Raw genomic sequence first — 12,104 nt, 5'->3', positions numbered from 1 at the left:
GCGTGTTGGATACCAAATAAGTAGATTTGGTACTAATATTTTAAGTAGACTATATTAAACTTTTATTGATGGCTGCTGTAATATTTATGAGAAAATTAATAACTTTTTTTAAAATTCCCTTAAACAATTAGAGAAAAAATAACTCTAAAATAAACCAATATAACCATGCACAATGTTAAGATGATTAAATATAACTAGATATAAATGCCGCCCAAAGATGCTGATAAAAGGGTTAAGAAATATAAAAAAAAAACCTATTTTCTCTTAAAAATATCAAAGAGTAATTAATTTCTTACAACTTTGGACGCCTTACTTGTTATTACACTGGCCTGATAATAACATAAATACTACTTTGCATAAATTAATGTTTTCTCTCTCCATGATACTGTAAAATATCGAAGAATTTGGAGAAAATATACATCATCATGAGAATTTTCCATCCTTGGCAAGTGTTGAATTAAGAATAGGTCTCAACTATAAATCTCAAAATGGTATACCTTGACAGAGCTATGTGTTAATTTCGTTTCATCTTTAATTTCTAACTGACACGAAATGGAATATTGAGTGGCAATTGAGCAGTACTACTGCGGTCAAGTATTCATTTGGAATTAAGAAACCACGGTATATATATGACTCGTCAATTGTTTACAAAAAATAAATAAATTGTTGCTTACATTTATTGAAGTTTGAAATTAATTAGAAATACCCTTGGTGTTTAGAGCCTAGTTGGTAGGTGGATTTATCTCACACACCCAACTGGTGTACACACTAAAGACACCTTAAAGTAATTTTATTATCAAGCACAAAAGTTAACGAGCTACAGGAAGAGTTATATTTTGGTAGTTTTAGGGAGCAATTGGGGTTAAGAACTTTGTGGGCTGGCTGAAATTTGTTCGTGCAGATGGATACACCTTGTATTCATTTCGCTGTTTTAATAAGAAATTAGTTTTACTAAGGGAAAAAAAATTTATCAAGCACAAATTGATCCTGGGAATGCATTATTTTTCTCGTCTTGTCTTTTCTTGATGGCTTTTAATTACAATACATGTGAACATACGTAGGGAAGGACCTATACAGGATGATATGGGGACATGCACATACCCCAATCAACATCATATTTTTGTCTTTTTAAGATGATATGGGGACTAATATAATATCAAGTTGTGATTTAAGTTTTATTGTCTTTAATTTATTATACATAAGTATAATCTTGTTCCCATTATACCTGAAATTTCTGGGTTGTTACCGAATATAAACATGATCGATTTCCCCTTTCGATTCATTGATCCTATTGAAAATTTAGTTTAAAGTTTTTAATTTCACTTTACAGAATAAGAGTGAAACAAGGTATGTATGTACATATGAGATTTTCAAAAAGTGCTAAAGAATTTCACAAAAAGTTCTATATATTAATACATAGCTAGGATAGTTGAACACGTGAAGTGCAACGATTTAAGATAAATAAATAAAAGACATCACATTCATACCTACGTAATTATGATATTGAAGTTATTTATTCTTTCGTGGATCGGGAAAGGGGATAAATGGGTTGATAGAGAATCATACTTTTAAAATTTGGTTTATTTATCGTCCTAAGATATAATAATTAAGTAACATTAACTACCTCCACAACTATATATTCCTTATAGTATTTATACTATTTCTATTGTTATATTTATTACACACATGCATTTTAACTGGTTTGACTAATAATTATTAGTCAAATCAATAACCTACTTCCATGATTGAGTCCAGAATTTAGTCAAGTTTAATAACATTACGAAATTATAACTGTTAATTAATTAAAATTTTAAAAATTAAGATTGACTGTGACAGAAGACAAACACACGAATAATAAATAATGAAGTTATAAAAAATCTGAACCATTAATTTGGGACCTTAATGAAAAAATTTAAAACAATCCATATTATATGTTGTCTTAGTTTCCTAAAAAAATGTTGTCTTAAAAAATGTTTTCTTGATATTAATATTACTTATATATAAAAAAATATTTTCAACTAAAATATATGAAATTGGATAGAAATTGAAGACTAATGTATCACACACTTGAATTCAGTTTTGAATTCCTTATAGTTTGAAGCCGGTACATTCACTTTCCCGACAAAGAACAAGGAAAAAGGCATTAGTCAATATAATTTATTTTGAAAGTTGAGTGTTCAAGTCTTGATTCAAGTCATGCACGTTGATTTCTGTTTACATCTTATACTGCATAAATTAAAGAATTTCAATTTGGTAAGTTGATGACATATCTTATACGTCTTTTAAAATTGCTACATTATTTTTCTTGATCTGCTACTCTTTTAATAATATAAACCATTTTGTCTTAATTTTATGTTTATAATTTGATATTCATAAATAAATGTAGATTAATTGCTGTTTGTGACTCTAATATCATTTTGAATTCAATTATACAGTTTTATGTGTTTTCTTTTTCAATTCAACATAGTGCATGTTTTAGAAATTGATTATGGATTTGACATTTAATATCAAAATGAATACGTACTAATTATAATTTTTTCGTTTTTCGCACTATGAACACCATTTTTTTTTTAAGTGCAGAGCATGTTTCCAAATACACTCAATATGTTTCAATTCGTCCTTGTGCTCGTTACGTCTCAGTGAAAATTGATATTTCACTGAGGTATATATTACGATTTTAATTTGGAGCAAACATTGGAAAACAGAAGAAGGGGAGTCTCTTTCAGGCATTGGTTTCAGCTTATAGCTTCTTCATGGACTCGTTCATTCACGCCCCTATTTTGGGTTCTTTTGTCTTTAAATTGGCTCAATGCATGTGACTGTTGAAATTACCTCAATAAGAAGCCACTGTTCAGACCATTTTTTGGTGCTAGCAGAGAAACTACCTACATTTTGAAAGGTTCAAATCAAAGGAACGAACGTTGGGAGCAAGCAAGTCAAAAGAACCATTCCAACCCGCTTTGTTTACTGTTTACGGAATTAAAATGAATAATCCTATGGACCATTTTATTTGCATCCCTTTAGTCCAACATGAAGGACTGCTAATTAAACCAAGTGATTTTATTTACAGCCATTTTGAGTTCATCTATCATATTATGGTTTAATTTGCGACTTTTCTTTTCATGGACTAAGTCATACCTATGACAGAACTTATGCCCAAAACATATTTCTTGCTGGCCTAAATAAAAGCTCTTCGACCCTCTTGGACAAAATAAATTAGAACCGAGCCATAACGGCTCAAATTACAAAATATTTTCTCATTTAAAGAAAAGTTATTTATTTTATTGATCTTTTAAGATAATTTTTAAAAATAAATAGATATTCTTTAAAATTTAAACTATTATCATAAAATTAATATATGAGAAGCTATTGTAGAATTCTTCATTAATTTAGTAAATAAATTAAAAAAAAATATTTTGGATCGATTTTGATCCATAAAATATTAATTAGATGCTCTATTGGATTTGGAAATAAAAAAAATGAATTTTTATTCATTCCTTAAATTATATGATCCATCCAATTTGATCTAATTAAACCATATTTTTAAAATAACTATACTTATGAATTTGTTTGGATTTTATATATTTTTTATGCATGCTTCAATTTTATATAGATAAACATCATAAACTAATTTTAGGGTAATTGGAATTTTTAACCACCTATAATCCCTACAAAATATTTAATTTATGATCCCAAAACATTGTGCTCGAGTAATTTTAGAGTTCACCTATATATCACGTCCAGCAATGAAAATAAATAAATTTCAATAGCTAAATGACTTCTTTTAATTAATAACAATTAACAAGTACATAATTTGGTTCGGATTTGAATTTTCGGTTAATATGCAATTTATAATAAATAAATGAGAATCGCCAATTATCTTGAGCCGTTATTTACAAAAAAGAATGTAATAGAATATTTCAATAAAGTTATTGGTGCTTCAAATTTAAGCTAATGACTTTTTCTATAATTAAATATTATATATATATATATATATATATATATATATATATTATTTTTTTAGTACGAGTTTAGTTTTGTTAATGCACTAATGCTAAAAAAATGTGTACACACATCTAATCTATTTAGTAATTCTTTTCAACTAAAAATTCAAGTTAAATAAAAAAATAAGTAAATATGCATATATGATGAATATCTTAGTAAAATATTGTAGATTTCCTTAAATAATTGATTTTTTTTTTACTGTAATTGAATATTTACAATGTTGATTAATTTAATTTTATTCATATATATTCATATATATTATAAGAAAAATGTTTAAATAATATTTAGTTAAATTAGTTTTTAATGTTTTAGCAGTAATAATTTTAATTTCATATGCCATTTTTAAATAAACATATGCATAAGTTAATATACTCAATTTTTAATTTAATTTTACTTTTCCTGGTGTTTTTAAGACCCTCAATTTTTAAAAATTGATTAATTTAAGAGTTTATTTTTCATATTATCAGTATAATTTTTGTTTACATATTGAAACTTTAAAGGTAAATAAATGTGATTTTAAAATATTTATTGTAAAAATCAATAATCTTACTTTGATGATAATAATGTATTATTATATATAACAGTGTTAATCAATGAACTGTAATTATTATTTTTTAAAATTTAAATAGAGTTGAATGAATCCATTTCACCAGTAAACCATATATGAACCCATGTTTTCTGAAATATGACAAATCCAATATAAATAGAGCATGTGTTTTACTACAGTTCAGATTACAAACATGTCGTTTTTTCTTCTTCCTTGAACCCCAAACAAAACCGAAGTCAGATACAGTATTTGGCACATGTCGAAACAAGCATATCAAAAGTGACACACAAGAAATTCACGATTTAGCTGTTTTGTTATTATTTGCTTTATCTTATTTTTTGTCATTGATACTCATGTTTTTTATGTAATCTGAAATCGAATCAAATTTCTCCTCCCTATGTCTCTGTCTGATTGAGAAATGTAGGGTGCGGCCAAGCTCTATAATTCAATTTGTTTTTAGAGAACCCAAACTGCCCAAATTATACCAAACCCTCTCTCCCTCATTTGCATTAATAAGATTGAGATCAGCCCGTCTCTTCTCCAAAACTGAGAGTTTATTTTTGGTTGAGGACGTAAATCACCTTTTGTGCTAACTGCAAAAATATGTAGACAACCCCAAATCAAATTATCATTGGTTAATTATAGTAAGTAATAATTATTAAAATCATAATTTAAATTATTTTTCAAATTAGTATAAATTAATCACATCTTCCTTATTTTATTTGTTTGTTATTTATTTATTTATCTATTTATTTCTTGTCTTCTTTTTAGATTTTTAGGGTTTTACACAATGTTTTTTCCCTCTCCAACCTTTTGCTAAACTATTATCATTAGATTATTGAAATTAACTTTTTAAAAATTTTAAACCATGTGTTGGGTTGTGTAATACTTAATTTTATTAGTTTATGTGAATGTATGTGTACGAAGGTTTTGATGATGTCAAGATAAAAATAACACAAGTTTTATTTCAAGTACAAATTAAGACCAAAAAAACAAAGATCAAGAAAGAAAACTAAGTGTTAGTCTATTTTTGTTAAAGAGAGTCACTTAGTGATTGCAATCGATTACCAGGTAATTGATTGCAAGCAAAATTATTTTAAAAAGTTTGAAATTTTGAAATTTAAAAATTGAAATTGAAATTTGAAATTTGAAATCTATAATCGATTATCAAAAATTGTTATTGATTACCAGTGAAAAAATTTCAGAAAAACTTTTTGAAAAGACATATTTCTTCCAACCATTTTGAAAAGGCACAATGGACCTATATATATATGTTTGACTTCAAAAATTAAAAGAGAGATTCTAAGAGAACTTAATTGTCAAATGCTCTCTAAAGAACTATTGACCAAACACTTGCAAATCTATTGATAATTCTTATAAGATCTTCAATTTGTATCATCTACTCTATAAGATATAAATCTGTACATCTTAAAAACTCAGTTGTAATCAAGAGACTGTTTGTCTCTTAGCTTGTGAGAATCTCAAACACAAGGATGAGGAATTCTAAATTGTGTTCAAAGTCTGTAAAGGAGATAGTGAAAAATCTCAAGTGGGTTGCTTAAGGTCTGGAAGTGGTCAAACCAGTGAAATCGAGTTTACAATTCTCTCTTCCCTTATCTCATTTATTTTATTGCAACTAATCTTGTCTTGCACGTTTAAAGGAATATTGGTTAATTTAATTACGGCTTATTCTTCTGCATTCTAAGCTTATCATATGTCATTTAAAAGAGGATTAAAATTTGTCAGTGAAAAATTTTTGAAACTTAATTCACCCCCTCTGAAGTTATTGAGACCACTTGTCCAACAATTTAGTTTAAATTTTTATTTAAATCTAGGCTTAAATATATTTTTTGTATCGTATAATTTAGTATTTTTTATTTTATTTTTATTCTTATAATTTTTTTTGTTTTAGTTTTTCTAAAATGTGTTTGTTTTGTTTTAGTCCTTATACTTTAATAAAAAAAACAAAATAAATACAGTTTTGTAAGGATTAAAATGATTTTTTTTACATAAATAAAAAAATACTAAATTATAAAAAAATGTATTTAAGCCTTAAATATATTTTATTTAATTAGTTATACTTAATTTTAATAACTGGGTATTGTTTTGTAGTAAGTTACAGCAGAGAGTACGTACAATAAGACAAAAACAAGGCAACCGATATTTATGTAGAGCAACATTGGAAGTTGGGAATGTCCCATTTAAAATTTTAAAATAACATATTTGTTGTATAAAAAAAAAAATTAAGTAAATTGATTTGATTCAACAGATCGAGTAAGAAATACACCACACAACAAAAGAAGAAGGCTTTGGAGATTTTGATGGCGCTCGAATAATCAAAATAGTGGAAGGAAGAAGACTTTGGAGTCTGATGGTGCTCAAATCATGACTAAATGGAGAAAGATGATCTTGAAGGGATCAAACAAAACTTAACACATACATAAGAAATTGGTTTAGAAGTTGAAAAGAAATCATGTTCTATTGCATTGAAGCTCGACCAGTGTTATATTCCTGACAAATATATCCCATTTCAAAGTAACACAGTGTTGGATACAAGACCGAACTAAAAGCCTGTAAGAAAAGGCACACCCACCCTCTCAGGAAATTAAACTGTTATTGGTTCATCGACGAGAAAAATAAATTTTATCGCATTTAATTCGCCACATAATTAAAAAAAAAATGTGGACTATATTGGGTTTGGAAAACATGGAAAGTTGGGAGACTATCTTAGCCAAAAAAGCAAGGTAAGAAAATGATAGGCTGGACCTAAGAAGACTCAAAAGAGATAAAAACTAAGTAGACTAAAGATTTTATATTGGACGATGTTAGGTTATTTTGATAAATGTATGATATTTTGTCACTTTTGTGTATTCATTTTATTTTATTCCTTCAATTAAATGATGACACTTGTTAATTACTGTAGAATGAATTCGATGTATGTATCATCAAAATTTCGAGTGCCAATGAGACTAGCTAATGGCATCAACATGCTGGCCTCACAGTTGCCTATTGTGGTTTTCCTCGTCCTCTACCTCAAGCAAGTTCATGATCACAGCATCCTAAATCCGTCTTTGCAGCTCCATCCAGTACCTGAACAAATCAAAATCGAACTTATGGCGTTAATCATATTATGTTAAACAATATAAATATATACCAGAAAATTAATTTATATATATCAGTCAAGCTAGTTCTGCGAAAAAGGAGCAAGAAGAATAAGAAATCACTGTACCCATTTAAAGAGTCAAAGGTGACTCCTACAGTGTATTTAGTTTCTTCCAGAGCAGACGTGAACGTTTGGAGCACTTGAGGTGGACAACGTGCGTTGCCCTCAACCTGAAGCTGTGAGGGCTTGATGTCATAAAAGATAGGGACAACCCTTTTCTTGGACTCATGAAGAAGGGCAAGTTCGTGAAGACAGAAGTAGGAATTACAATAACGATTTGTGGGGACAGCAACACCAACCTTGGAGCTATGAATGGCTTTGTTGATATGCTCAAATAGCTTATGGCCAGGTTTCATGTTGATGGTGTCTAAGAAGGGTTTGATTCCCTTGTTCCTAAGATGATCATAGAGCAAAGGAACGAATGCTCCCTGCTGTCAAACTTGTGATAGTTTATGAAAACATCGTACACAGGCTGAGCAATATTACGGCACTGCTTGCCTCTAGGCTGATTCATGATCATTTTTGGTACGTGCATGCGTGTGCGTTAATTTCCTACTCTAAAGTCCAAACTATTTGTGGTTTTTCCTTGTGTGTTGTTTTCAGTCTTAGTGCATGCATGTGTATATATATAAACAAGGGGCAGAACAGTACGTGCATTTTCCTTTGATTAATTAATTCATAAACATTTTTCTCTAGAAGCCATGCATTTTAACGAGGGGAAACACGGTTCCATTGAAACCTTCGCATTTGAATATTCTGCATGTATGCATGCATATCCTAAAAAGTGAAAAGACTTGGTTAGAAATTAGAACATATTTTAAAAACTGAAAATTTGTTAATTAATAGATTTATTTAAATTCAGGAAAAGTGAAAATATGTTTAGATTTATTGTTTAGAACATATTTTACATCTTAATATATGGTGCTTAGTTTAGACTTGTTTTAAGTGTTTTGAAACTTAAACTTATAATTATATGTTGTAGAGAACACTATGAAAAGCATCTACTATTGATGCATATTTCAAAACAAAAGCTATCGAAGCCCATCAATCTCAAACTAGTAATTCATCAACTCTTCTATCAACCACACTTAAGTATATATAATTATATATAAACATGTTATAATTATCCGTCAAATTTTATTAAAATTAAATTAAAAACAAAAGTTAGAAGACAACAAAACTTCACACCATTCTTTCCCTTCTCTCTTTTAGTGAGTGATTTTAGGAAACATAATTGTTTCACTTCTTCATTTTATGAGTGATTTTTGAAACAGACGTACCACATTATTTTCTTTTCTTAATAAAATACCCATAATGAAGAAGCTTAATTCTTGCGATAAACAATTAACTTCCTTGAAAGCTATTTTTATAATTTCCAGCTTTTAAATGGACTCCTTCACGCTCCCGGTTATAGGGGCCCATGCGACAACTTTTTTAGTCCATTATTAAAGTAACATATATAGATCCACAATAATTTAAGTGGATAATTTCGAAAGCCCATTGCAGTTGTTCAATGGGTTGAGTTGAAGTTCGTTGAAATAAATTGCCAGAACGTAATTACAAGTAATGCGATTGGTAAATTTATTCGAAAATAATTCCATGTTTAAATTTCTTTTCTTGTTTTGAAATTACTAAAATCTAACTAAATTATAAAATTATTTTAAGTATATTGTATTAATTATTTTCTCTTAAATATATTTAACATTATTAGTTATATTTTAGAAAAAAATATGAAATTATGAAGAGAAAACTCATTAAATAAAGCTAAAACCCCACACCATCTTACAAATTCTAATAAAAATTAGTTAATAATAAAAAATATGTTTAAAATAAAATCCAGCCGTTAATATATTTCCGTTTAGCTTACTTTTATCTCCAAACAAAACAAAAGGTAAACCAATTTCTTACACGTGCAGACTTATGTTATGTCGTCAAAGTTTTAATTATATATTTTTTAAATAAACTTAAAAAACTTATTTTAATAAGTTACACGAAGAAATTTATTAAAATATTTTAAAAATAATTTATATAGATCATAAATTATTTTCATGAATTTAAATAAATTTTCTATAAACTCTTCTAAATGCCCTTAAAAATCTTAAGCTCTGTTAATTCCTGAGTTAACCATATATGAGACATTTATAGTTTAACTAGAGAATTTTAATTGAAAATATTGATTTATATTCGTTTTTTTTTATAATGAAGAGAACCTCTCCTGACGGTAAGTTTTATTAAATTTTAAAAAGTTACATCTTACATGGGGGCTTTTTTTATTGCCATGGTTTTCTTTCATTTGTCAGTATAATATTCTGGAACCATGTACTTTTGTAATAAGGCAGGCATTTCTAGTTTTCCAATTAAGGGTGATCAATTATTGGAAATAAAGCAAAAATTGCATTTTGCACATGTTCTGATATGAGTATGCAAGTGCATGTTTTAATAACTGATATATCCATATGAAAAAGATTGTTATTAATTTTAAAACCTTATTTTTTTTCTGAAAGAAAATTTAGGAAGGAATAACACTCCATTCAAGAAAAAGAAAAATCTTTGGACTCAAAAAGTAGTTTTATACTTACGTTTATCTTCTCCTAAAATAAGATAAAGAGACAAGTGAATGTTTGAACTTGTGACCTATTAGTTGCGAGATTTTATCTTATTCTACTGGGTCACTTTTTGTGGATTAAATCGATAAGCATAAATAAATAATGTATTTTAAGTGATTTTAATTGTAGTTTTTACATTGAAATGAGTATAGCATGTAAAGATGGGATAATTAATTTTAGTGTTAGAAAAAGGGTAAGTCTTGAAGAAAATATCAACGACATTGTCAAGTTGCATAAGAAATCTTGTCGCCTTGTTTTAGAAGCTGTTGATTGTCAATCGCACAACTCATTGAAACCCCACACATGCATATTGCCTTTTTCCAGCTAAAGTGAGCGATACAGCTGTTCGATAGTTGGCTTCAGATCCAAAACTCTATTTTTATTCAACAAAATCATCTTCTATATTATTCGGGGCTTTACGCTTTTCCATCGAGTAGTACACCAAATAAGGATTTTTTTAAATCAAATAATTCAAAATGTTTAGCTACAAATTTTATACTATAATTTAAACTCGAAGTATTTTGTATTGGATTTGAATTATAATTCGACTTGTTTTTTATGTTATTTGATAATTTAAGACTTCATAATTTTTAAGTTAAATATGAAGTACAAGCTTCCTAAGTTATATATGGAGTATATTTTAGTGACATAATTTTTCTTGAAGAGTTATATATTGATGTAATTTGAGTAAAAATAATTTTGTAAAACATCACTTAAAATATAACTATGCTGTGTTTTTTCCTCCCCTTACATGATATATACTAATACTGTAATATTTTTTTATAGAAAATATTTAAGGTTAATTAGAGGAGACTATTTATATTTTATAATTAAATAAAATCAGCAAGTTATTATAAGAAAATTTTCAATTAATTCAAACTCAAGTTGTGTATTTATTCACAAATGTAAAGTTGTAAACAAGCCAATCATCCTTATTTGATATTGCAATATAATTACATTCATTGTACAGAAGGAGTATGAAATGATTAAGCAGTAATAACTAACACTTAGCACCACTTGTACTGAAAATATTTTAAAAAAAGAAATCTATTTGTTTTTTTCCTCAATAAAAACTTAAAAAAATGTAAAGATTAAATATATGACCAGTTGATCAATTACTACAAAAGACAAACAACTGCTGTCTTCTTGATGATGCATGATGATGTATATATTATCCCCCTCATCACCACCCCAAAAACAGTAATTGTATATTACCCCTCATCCTTTAGTAAGTGTTTAATCAAACATATACATAAACGAGTTTAATTTTTATGTGTTTTTAGTATACAAAATTTTATAATGTGAATGAATAAAAAACAATTACCATTAAGATAGTTTTTTTGAAAATTAACAAACTTACAATGTTATCATATAACAGTATATAACAGTTTGCGATTAAATTACAAAATAAAAATCATTTAAACAGTCAATTGCATGTACTATTTATCTAATTTTCAATGGAATCAGCTGTCCTCTTAAAATCCTAATGAACATAAGGGGAAAAATGCAGTTCAAATTTGAACAAGAACAACCCAATGCCATTATTATTAAATCACACAGTCCTCTAATGAAACATATTCTTTCTCCAACTCGATAATTAATGGGCCTCTTTTGCAAGACCAAACGTGACCCACCAAACAGCGGAGAAAGCTTCCAATAATGTCTTTTATCAAATGATAATCTTTTGGAAACTTACTCACCGATATGTGTCTCAGTTTTTAAAAGCCAAAACCAAAACAAACAAACAAACAAAGTCATGAGCATATAAAAGCAACCAATAATA

Source organism: Glycine max, chromosome 13 (genome assembly GCF_000004515.6).
Source record: "Glycine max cultivar Williams 82 chromosome 13, Glycine_max_v4.0, whole genome shotgun sequence".
In the NCBI taxonomy this organism is placed as follows: Eukaryota; Viridiplantae; Streptophyta; class Magnoliopsida; order Fabales; family Fabaceae; genus Glycine; species Glycine max.
Note: the sequence above shows the minus strand (reverse complement) of the source record.